Below are 10944 nucleotides of genomic sequence, written 5' to 3'. Positions count from 1 at the left end.
CACAATTTGCGTCCCTTTCAGACTGCCCAGCAGCCAGAAGTCTGGCTGCGGGTGGCCCCGGCTAGTGGCTCCACAGAGTCACCACAGAGCATAGCCGGCCGGGGAGAATTTCATGGGGAGGGACGGAGCGCATCCCCCCACTGCGAATATCACCCTTCCAAAAGGTAAGTGACTTTTGTACATCCCTAGTGGGGAGGTTGAGACCCTCCGAATGTTTTGGCCGGCAACTCCCATCATTCCTCACCAGTGGTGATGTTGGCCAATGCTGATGGGTGTTGTAAATGTAAACATCTGGAGGGCCAGGAGTTGCCTACCCCTGGATTAGGAATTTCTGTAGGGCACCAAGAGTGGTCTTGAATGAGGGACCCGAGTGGCAGTGTCCAAGCACCTCCCTGCTCTTGCCTGCCTGGAGCCATTCAAGGGGAGGGAACTGGTGGTCTGGTCTCACCTATGTTGCAGCATCACCAACATTGCAGAGGGGCAGAGAGCCTCACTCCAGCCTCCAGCCCAGCAGGGATCAGGAGGCACAAGAAGCCAACAGGGTCGCTCTGTTGACTCTTGCCTGGCTGACAAGGCTGAGCAGTTTTGCAGACGGAGTTTCTGATCCTTCTGCTTGATCACCTCAGGGACCAGCCATTTTGCTCAGGGCCACCAGACCGTCTTCTGCTATACTCCCCTCATCACTGAGTGACAATCAGATGCATTAATCAAAAGCATGTCTTCATTTGGAGACTGGGAGGAAGGTGGGAAAAGATCCCCTCAGGCCCCTGATCCAGTTAGACTGTCCCTCCCTCCCCCCACAGAGCTTTCTGCCATCAATGGCCCTACAAGACATGCTATTTTTAATGTTGTTTCCAGTGGTTTCCATGGATGTATTGTTGTCTTACTTGTAGACCACTTTGCTAGGTGCTTACACTGAAAGGGGGTATATAGATAATTGTTAAGCATGAATACATTTCTCAAAAAGAAACAATCCTTTGGTTTAATCCTGTTCCTGATTAAAACCGAGATGCTACAGGACTTGCTCTTTCAGACAGCAAATGCCAAGCAACAACGTCAACCTTCATATGTTCATTGTTCTGTGGTGTAGGCTATTCAGGAATGCCATATAGATCTCTGAAGATGATTTGGACATCATTCAAATGAAAAGAACAAAGAACAAAAACATTTGTATGTCACTCCTGAATATTCCCCCCATCTGAAATAATCCAGACACCCACTCATTTGTGTTATGCACAACCCCCAAGAATCAAACAACACCACAGACTGACCCATTGACATTATGTCCTCACTTAGAAGAAACATCATCTCTTTTTTCCCAGTAGAAAAAAAAATCCATCCAGAGATAATTGTAATACATAAATACATTTCTCCAAAGGGAATAATCCTTTCGTGTGATTCTGTTCCTGATAAAAACAGAGATGCTACATTTCTTGCTCTTTCAGACAACAAATTCCAAGCAACAACCACAACCTTCATATGTTCGTTGCATCATGTGGTAGGCCATTGAGGAATGCCATGCTTTATGAATGATATCTGATGATGATATGAAATCTTGTCAACTAGAATTCATTTAAAAATAAAAACATTTCATGGTGCATTTGTCTCCCACATTACTCTGAGATCATCCAAACACTTGTTTTTGTTATGCACAACCCCAAAGAATAAATTATTATTATTATTATTATTATTAAAAAGACACTCCACAGACTGACACATTGGTCCCATGCCCTAACTTAGAAGACACATTTTCCCATTTTCTGTTGTCAAAAATCTTTCTTAATCTTCCCTCATAGGGGAGATGCTCCAGCCCCTTGACCATTTTAGTTGCCCTTTTCTGACCTTTTTCTAGCTTCACCATACCTTTTTTTAGGTGCAGTGACCAGAACTGTGCCCAGTATTCTACATGTGGTCACACCATCGAGTTGTGTAAGGGCACTATGATATTGGCAGTTTTATTCTAAAAAAATAGAGAGGGGGGGAAGAGGTCCTGTCAAAGGGCTAGGAGTGATGACTGTGGGTGGTTCATGATCTTCAGCATGGTTCACTATAGAGAGCTACAACCCACAGTTTCAAAATGTAAAGTAATCATCAGAGAGTGATTTTTGCCTTATTCATCACCTCTCTCTGCATGGCAGATGTTTCAAATGCAGGGAAAGGATGACCGAAAGGAGGAGCTCTCCATGGCTGGAAACTGACAATGGTTCATTTACCTTCTCAGAGGTGATGGCAATTTGAAAGAGGGATCTCTGCTTGTAGTGTGGAGACTCATCCCACTTTTGCCTCTGGTTAGAAAGGTCTGGTGGGTTCTTATAGTGTTCCAAAGCCTGCCAAACCTGTTTAACCAGAGCAACCATGGGACAAAATAAAGGTATGTGGGTATGACATGGGCAGCGATGTCTCCCTCGAGACCACTGCCCTTCAGCTCTCTGAAATAGTCTTTTCTTTCTCCTGCCTAAATGGAGAGTGGGGAGGGAAGGCAGGAGGACACACTTTCCCCTTGTGAAAGTGAGCATCTCTACCACTCGGACACAACTGCTGCTGCTGCTGTGTGGACTCTTTCTCCACCTAAATGTGTACTGAGTTGGTTGGAATCTGAGTTCCCACAGGAAAAGGGAATAAAGGGAGCAGGTAACCAAGCAATATTCCGCCACAACACCTAACACTGAGAGATGTCTTTTCAAGGTCTGCCCCCAGAGCAGAGGGCTGAATCCCAAGTGTTTTGACTCTGTGTGGCATTTTCAGGGGGCTGGAGGGGCTGCCGTGGGAAGGGGGGGTGGGGAGTCCCCTTCCGCCAGCGCACCTCATCCAGCTCAGTCTGGATCCAACCCCTTGTTCTTCCCTCCGCACAGCTTCACAGGGGGTGAATTCACACAGCCAGTATTTGGCCTATGGAATTCAGTGCCACTTCTTGTAGCAGCGAATGCCACAGGCCAAACATCAGTTGCGTGAATTCACGGCTCTGTAAAGCTGTGCAGAGAGACTTAGGACTGCACTCCAGAGGCGGGGAGAGGGGAAGCTGGGAGAATCAATGTTCGTGGGTGACAGAGGAGAGAAAGGCAGGGGCAGAGCTGGGGGAAGCCCTGAGCAAGCAGCTCACCGTTCTGGGACTGGATGCCGAGGTGTCCGAAGGAAGGAGAAACAGCAGCAGGAGAAAGATGGAGGATCCCCCCCAACGTCTCCGGCCTGTCCCCATGAAGGTGAGAGGGCAGCCTGTGGACGAAACGGGTGGAGGTGAAAGCTGGATCTTGGCGCCTCTGGCTGTCCCTCTTCTGCAGCCTGCCAGCCCCCTTTGTCCCAGAATGCTGCAGGGGGCCAGCAAGCCCGAGGAGCAAAAGGCTGGGGAGGTGGGGGCTGCTTTGCAACAGCCGAGGGGAGAAGCTGGAAGCTCTGCCAAAACAGCACACAGAACGTCTCCTGGCAAACGAACAAGGAAGCGTGAAGAAAAGAGGTCACTGACTGTGCTTATGTCCAGAGCTGCGCAGGGACCCCGGATCTGACTCAGAAGCAGCTTTGTGGCTTCAGAGGCGGGCCCGATTCTCCTCGGGCTGATTCGGCCCCTGTGACCTGATATGGCCCTGAACCTGAAGCAGGATTCGGATGGCCAAATCCCATCTCGGGGGCCCCAGACACTCTCTCGCTGCCAGGGTCACTGTCTATCCCACAAATGCTGGCAGGAGGATCTCTGCCAGCTGCTGTGCCTGTGAGAGATGAGCGCGCTCCTCTCCCACGGATTGCTGTTCCTCCTCAGAATCAGAACTGCTCTGGAGTTCTATCGGCTCAGTTTCCACCCTGACAGATGAATGCTTCCTCCAACTGCACGCTTCAGATCCTGCTGGAGCTCCCTTCTGAGTTCAGAAGCCAGGGCTGGAATGGCAACGTCACCAATGTAGTGATGAGAGGGGCCATCCCACCGAGGGCACATTTTCTTCCCCAAGTCCCGGAAGGCCTCCTCTTCCACCATGGAGAAGGACAGCATGCATTGAGCAATGAGCTCTGCCAGGGCTCGATTCAACCTTGCTGCCTGGAGGCTGTCAGATGGGATTTCTGTGTCACTGTCAGCATGAGGCATTTCTCCATTGACACCTGCCTCTTAGCTAAGTTGCCTTCTGTGCCCTTCTCACCCGTACCACCTTGTGTTAGGTCTTCGCAAGTTGAGGCAAAGAAGGCAGTAATGCTCTTTTTGGATGGTTGTGAGAGGGACTTGCCTTTACTATCTTTGGGCACAAGAAGCGCATGATGTACCTCCCTGTGTCGCCTCATGGCAGACGTGCCCACTCGTCCACAGCCCCCTTCTTTCCCTAGCCACACATGGCTTCTACAAATATCACAAACCACGACATAGCGGTCATTTTCTGCATTTTTGAAGAAGCGCCACACATAGGAGCTCACCCTTTGAGCACCTGTGAGGACAAGAGTCTTACCAGATTCATCCTTTGGAATGACATAGACTTCTTGACTTCCATTCCGCCGCTGTAGAATCTCCTTGGGAACATTTTCAGCCTCTTTGGAGACACTGCCCTCCTGCTCACCATCCATGAACTTTCTTCCTCTTCCTCCGGTGTTGTGGCTGGCTGTGCCTGTGCCACTTTGTGTGGCAGTATTTGGTGGTGTGTGCTGCTTACGCTTGCGGGGTGGACTGGTGCTGGGGCTGTTGTCGCTGCTGGTCACACCTTGGGCTTCCTCCTGTTCCATCTCCTCAAAATGCCATGAAATGCAACCTCAGCGCTGAATCTTCTCGCCGGGCATCCACGCATCTTTTGAGTGCTGGATTGACTACGGGTTCCTCTTTTCTCCATGTTCATGTCTCTGGGCAGGAGGAGACAGAAATGCATGTGGTGGTGGTGGTAAGAGAATTACTTAGGAACATATTTCCCTATAGCTAAGCTGAAATTATGTGAACAGCCTACCATCACAGATATAGTGCAATAGTTTGAGGCTGCTGCTGGAGGATGGAGTCCATCCATGCAGCCTGAAAAATACAGGCCTAAACACAGGCTGCTGTAGGATGGAGTCCTTTGCTGCTGGCCTTCCCGCCTCCTACCCCAAAATTGCTAAATAAATACTACATACGGGCACATTGTAAAGCACATTAACCCTGCGAAGCCTGAAAAGCCCAGGATGATGGAGGATGGAGTCCTTCTCAGGCCTAAACACAGGCTGCTGGCCTGGCTTTCCTGCCCCCACCCCCAAATCACTAAATACTAACTAAATAGGGGCACATTGTAAAGCACATTAATCCTGGGAAGCAGGAAAAACTGAGGGATCCCCTCCCCTCCCCCTCCCTTGAGTTTCCTCCCCCAGTGACGTTATCCTCCTGGTGGGGTGGAGAGTGGCCTGGAGGGATCTCAGTCACCTGACCTCACCTGACCTCAGCTCCACAGACAGGAAAGAAAAAGACTGGGGCTACGTGCACTCCGTGACTCAGTCAGGCTTCACGTGCAGTTCGTCACTCAGTCCCTCCCAGAGAAAGAAGGCTGCATCATCACAGGAAACTGTGCATTGATTTTCATAAAATCCCTTTTGCGGTCTCTTTAATTCATTCTGAGTTATGGCATTTCTTTCTTAATTATCTTCATAAAATCCTCCATTTGGCCTACAAAATGAAAGGGTCTGTGTGAGCTCCGTGACGGGTTGACCAGGCCGCCCCGTTCCAAAGAGGATTACGAGGACCGGATGTGTCAGAATTCAATCCCATTTAAAATTAGGGCGGATTTCTCTGACAACCCTAGTTCCTGATAAAACAGAGATGCTACGTGACTCGCTTTTTCAAATAACCAATATGAAGCAACAACTGCAGCCGTCATATGTTCTTTCTACTGCTCTGTAAGCCATTCAGGAATGCCTAGGGATGCATGAAATGGACTCACCATTTCGTCTGGTGTCATTCGCGGTGGGCGGGAGGCACTCCGTCCCTCCCCCCGGAATCTTCACCGGCCAGCTCGGCTCCGCAGCAACTCTGCAGAGCCGCCGGCTGGGGCCACCCGCAGCCGGACATCCGGCCACTAGGCTGCGCAGGGACGCAAATGGCAGCCACCGTAGCTGCTGCCATTTGCACCCCTGTCTTTTGCTGTGATAGGCTACGTAAATATATACGTAACCTATACGACAATAGGCAGGGACGCAAATGGCGGTGGCTACAGCAGCCGCTGTTTCCGTTCCTGCCTATTGCCATGATAGTCTACGTATGTATTTATATAGCCTATCACGGTCTCTGCAGGGACGCAAATGGCATCCTTGCATTAGCCGTGATAGGTTACATAAATACTTAAGTAGCCTATCATGGCCATTCAAAAGGAGGCAAATGGTGGCCACAGATGCGGCTGCCATTCAAGGAGCACCGGAAGGGCCGACAAAGGTAGGCTCCATTCCAGGCTCATTTTGCGGAGTGGTGTGGCGGGCCACCATCCAACGTCACACTAATTCAAGTCTATGCCCCAACCACTGAGGCTGAAGAAGCAGAGTTTGATCGGTTCTATGAAGACCTACAACACCTTCTAGAACTAACACCAAAAAAAGATGTCCTCTTCATCATAGGGGATTGGAATGCTAAAGCAGGAAGAAATCACCAGGATAACAGGCAAGCATGGCCTTGGTGTACAAAATGAAGCAGGACAAAGGCTAAGAGAGTTTTGCCAAGAGAACACGCTGATCATAGCAAACACGCTTTTCCAACAGCACCAGAGGCGACTCTACACATAGACCTCACCAGATGGTCAATATCGAAATCAGATTGATTATGTCCTTTGCAGCCAAAGATGGAGAAGCTCCATACAGTCAGTAAAAACAAGACCTGGAGCTGACTGTGGCTCAGATCATGAGCTACTAATCACAAAATTTTGGCTGAAATTGAAGTATGTAGGGAAAACCACTAAACCATTTAGGTATGACCTCAATCATATCCCTTATGAATATACAGTGGTGGTGAGGAATAGATTTCAGGGATTAGACGTGATAGACAGAGTGCCTGAGGAACTATGGATGGAGGTCCTTAACATTGTTCAGGAGGCGGCAACTCAATCCATCCCAAAGAAAAAGAAATGCAAGAAAGCCAAGTGGCTGTCTGATGCGGCTTTACAAGTAGCTGAGGAAAGAAGGGAAGCGAAAAGCAAGGGAGAAAGGGGAAGATATATCCAACTGAATGCAGAGTTCCAGAGAATAGCAAGGAGAGACAAGAAGGCCTTCTTAAATGAACAATGCAAAGAAATCAAGGAAAACAACAGAATGGGAAAGACTAGAGATCATTTCAAGAAAATCGGAGATCTCAAGGGAACATTTTGTGCAAAGACGGGCATGATAAAGGACAAAGAAGGCAGGGACCTAACAGAAGCAGATGAGATGAAGAAGAGGTGGAAAGAATACACAGAAGAACTAAACAGGAAAGATCTGAATGTCCCTGATAGCCATGCTAGTGCGGTCACTGAACTTGAGCTGGACATCCTAGATAGTGAAGTCAAGTGGGCCTTAGGAAGCATTACTAACAACAGAGCTAGTGGAGATGACAGTATTCCAGATGAGCTATTTAAGGTCCTAAAAGATGATGCTGTAAAAGTGCTGCACTCAGTATGCCAACACATTTGGAACACTCAGCAGTGGCCACAAGACTGGAAAAGGTCAGTTTACATTCCAATTCCAAAGAAGGGCAATGCCAAAGAGTGTTCAAACTACCGCACAATTGTGCTCATTTCACATGCCAGCAAGGTGATGCTCAAAATCCTACAAGCTAAGCTTCAGCAGTAGGTGAACAAAGAACTACCGGAAGTACAAGCTGGGTTTCGAAGAGGCAGAGGAACAAGAGATCAAATCGCCAACATTTGCTGGATTATGGAGAAAGCTAGAGAATTCCAGAAAAACCCCTATTTCTGTTTCATTGACTATGCTAAAGCCTTTGATTGTGTGGATCACAACAAACTGTGGCAAATTCTGAAAGAGATGGGGGTACCAGACCACCTGACCTGTCTCCTGAGAAACCTGTATGAGGGTCAAGAAGCAACAGTAAGAACCAGACATGGAACAACCGATTGGTTCCAAATTGGGAAAGGAGTACGACAAGGCTGTATATTGTGGCCGTGCTTATTTAACTTATATGCAGAGTACATCATGAGAAACGCCGGGTTGGATGAATCACAGGTCAGAATTAAGATTGCCAGGAGAATTATCAACAACCTCAGATACGCAGACGATACCACCCTAATGGCAGAAAGTGAAGAGGATCTAAAGAGCCTCTTGTTGAGAGTGAAAGTGTAGAGTGCAAAAGCTGGTTTGAAACTCAACATGAAAAAAACGAAGATCATGGCATCTGGCCCCATCACTTCCTGGCATATAGAAGGGGAAGAAATGGAAGCAGTGACAGATCTTACTTTCTTGGACTCCAAGACCACCACAGACAGTGACTGTAGCCATGAAATTAAAAGACGCTTGCTCCTTGGGAGGAAAGCTATGGCAAACCTAGACAGCCTAGTAAGAAGCAGAGATATCACCTTGCCAACAAAGATTCGTATAATCAAAGCTATGGTTTTCCCAGTAGCAACATATGGCTGTGAGAGCTAGACTATAAGGAAGGCTGAGTGCCAAAGAATTGATGCTTTCGAACTGTGGTGCTGGAGAAGACTCTTACGAGTGCCCTGGACTGCAAGGAGGTCCAATCAGTCCATCCTAAAGGAAATCAACCCTGAGTGCTCATTGGAAGGACAGATACTGAAGCTGAAGCTCAAATATTTTGCCACCTAATGCAAAGAGAAAAGTCACTGGAAAAGACCCTGATGATGGGAAAGATTGAAGGCAAAAGGAAAAGGGGACGGCAGAGGATGAGATGGCTAGATAGCATCACCGATGCAACGAATATGAATTTGAGCACACTCCGGGAGAGAGTGGTGGACAGGAAGGCCTGGCATGCTATGGTCCATGGCGTCACAAAGAGTCGGACACAACTTAACGACTGAGCAACAACAACAACAAAGGAGTGGGTGGCTTCATTCCACCATGGATTCCAGGGGGCCGAATGCACTGGAATTTGGCCTCCCTGGAATCCATGGCGAAATTCTCCAACATCCCTAGGAATGCCTGATAGATCTCTGAAGGTGATTTGAAATTTGGTCAACTGAAAAAAAAAATCAAAAATATTGATACGTCACTCCTGGATGTTTTTTGCCCTGCTCTGAGATCATCTACACAAACCTGTTTTTGTCATGCTCAACCCCCAAGGATCAAAGAACACCACAGACTGTCACATTGACTGCCTGACTTCACTTAGAATCATCACTTCTTTTTCCGCTTTTGAAAAAGAATCCATCCAGAGATAATTGTAATACATGAATGCATTTCTCCAAAAGGAATACGTAATTCTGCTCCTGATAAAGGCAGAGATGCTACATTTCTTGCTCTTTCAGACAACAAATAACAAGCAACACCTGCGGCCTTCATCCATTCATTGCATTGTGTGGGAGGCCATTGAGGAATTCCATGTAGATCTCTGATCATGATATGAAAAGTTCTCAACTAAAAGTAATGTTTAATAAAATCATTCCATGGCCCATTTGGTGCCCCCTCTGAGGTCATCCAGACGCACACTTGTTTTTGTTATGCACAATGCCAAAGCATTAAATAACACCACAGACTGACACATTGACCCCATGCCCTCACTGAGAAGAAACATTTCCCCATTTTTCCTACTTAGAAAATAAGATACAATAAAACCATCAAATGAGTCCATCAATCAACTAAAAAAAAAAGCTCACTTGCCTGTACCCCTGAAGGATGCACAAATAAATAGGCCTTTAACAGGCATCTAGGGATGGATGGACTCATCTTCATCCAGGGTGGGGGGAGCTTGATGAGCTGCTGCCCCCAGCTTGTGCGGCCCAAATCTCCCGGTGAGCCTCCCTGCTCGCCCCGCCTGCTGAGCTGTGCGAGCCGCCCCTCCTCTCTGCACCAAGGACTCTGGCAGCCGCCAGCCATCAGCCTCAGCGTGGCCAGCCCCCAGCTCTCTCCCCCGGCCTCCTCAGGAGGAGGTCAGGGCAGAGTGCTGGGTTGCTGCAGAGGCCCTTACTCCCCACATCAGCCACACATCAGCTGTCAAGGGCTTCCTTAACAGCCGATGGAGGCAGGATGGATATTGGAATGGCCGCCCCCAGTGCTCGTGCCCTGGCCTGCTCAAGAGGAGGCCAGGGGGAGAGTGCTGGTGAGCTGCGGTGCTCCCAGCCACTCACCAAGCTTGGGTGTGCTTGGTGGCCAGACCCGTCAGCACTCCAGGACTAGGTGAGTGAGGTCTGGAAGGCTGGACGGGGGGGGGGGGAGTCGGTCGGTCCACCCCCTTTTCAGACACACAAGATATACCTACAGGCATTGAAATGACTGCAGAGTGGGGAATATCCAAAATGCAATTTGCCATTCTTGGACAAGATGTTGGAACATGTTGAGCCCTCACAGCAGCTCTAAGTGCTTTTGGGTGACGTGGATTATTTAGATCTGTTACAATTATGGGATAGAAATAGCCATGTCACCCTGGTTGATGACTGACTCTGGGGAATTGATGAAAGGAATGCAACCCTGTTGATTCCTCTGGACCTCCCAGTGGCTTCTGACCATGGCATCCTTGTATCCATCTGGGTTGGGCTTAGGAGGCATGGTGTTAAAGTAATTCTGGTCCTTCTTGGAGAAGCGGTCTCAGAATGTGGTGCTGGGGGATTTCTCCTCCACCCCATGGGTATTAGACTGTAGGGTGTCACAAGCTTCCATATTGCTCCCCATATTTTTGATACATCTACATGAAACTGCTGATGGAAGTTATCTGGAGGTTTGGGTGGAAGTGGCATCAGTATGTGGATGATACTCATCTCTACCTCTCATTTCAGGCTACACACTCCACAGGGAGCTTGTGGAATGCTGTGGAGCACTAGAGGATATTTTGGGGTGGAGGAGGGTGAACAAGCCGTGACTGAGCTG

This window comes from Heloderma suspectum, chromosome 2, assembly GCF_057233095.1.
Source record: "Heloderma suspectum isolate Gila_16-S chromosome 2, 16-S_ref, whole genome shotgun sequence".
In the NCBI taxonomy this organism is placed as follows: Eukaryota; Metazoa; Chordata; class Lepidosauria; order Squamata; family Helodermatidae; genus Heloderma; species Heloderma suspectum.
Note: the sequence above shows the minus strand (reverse complement) of the source record.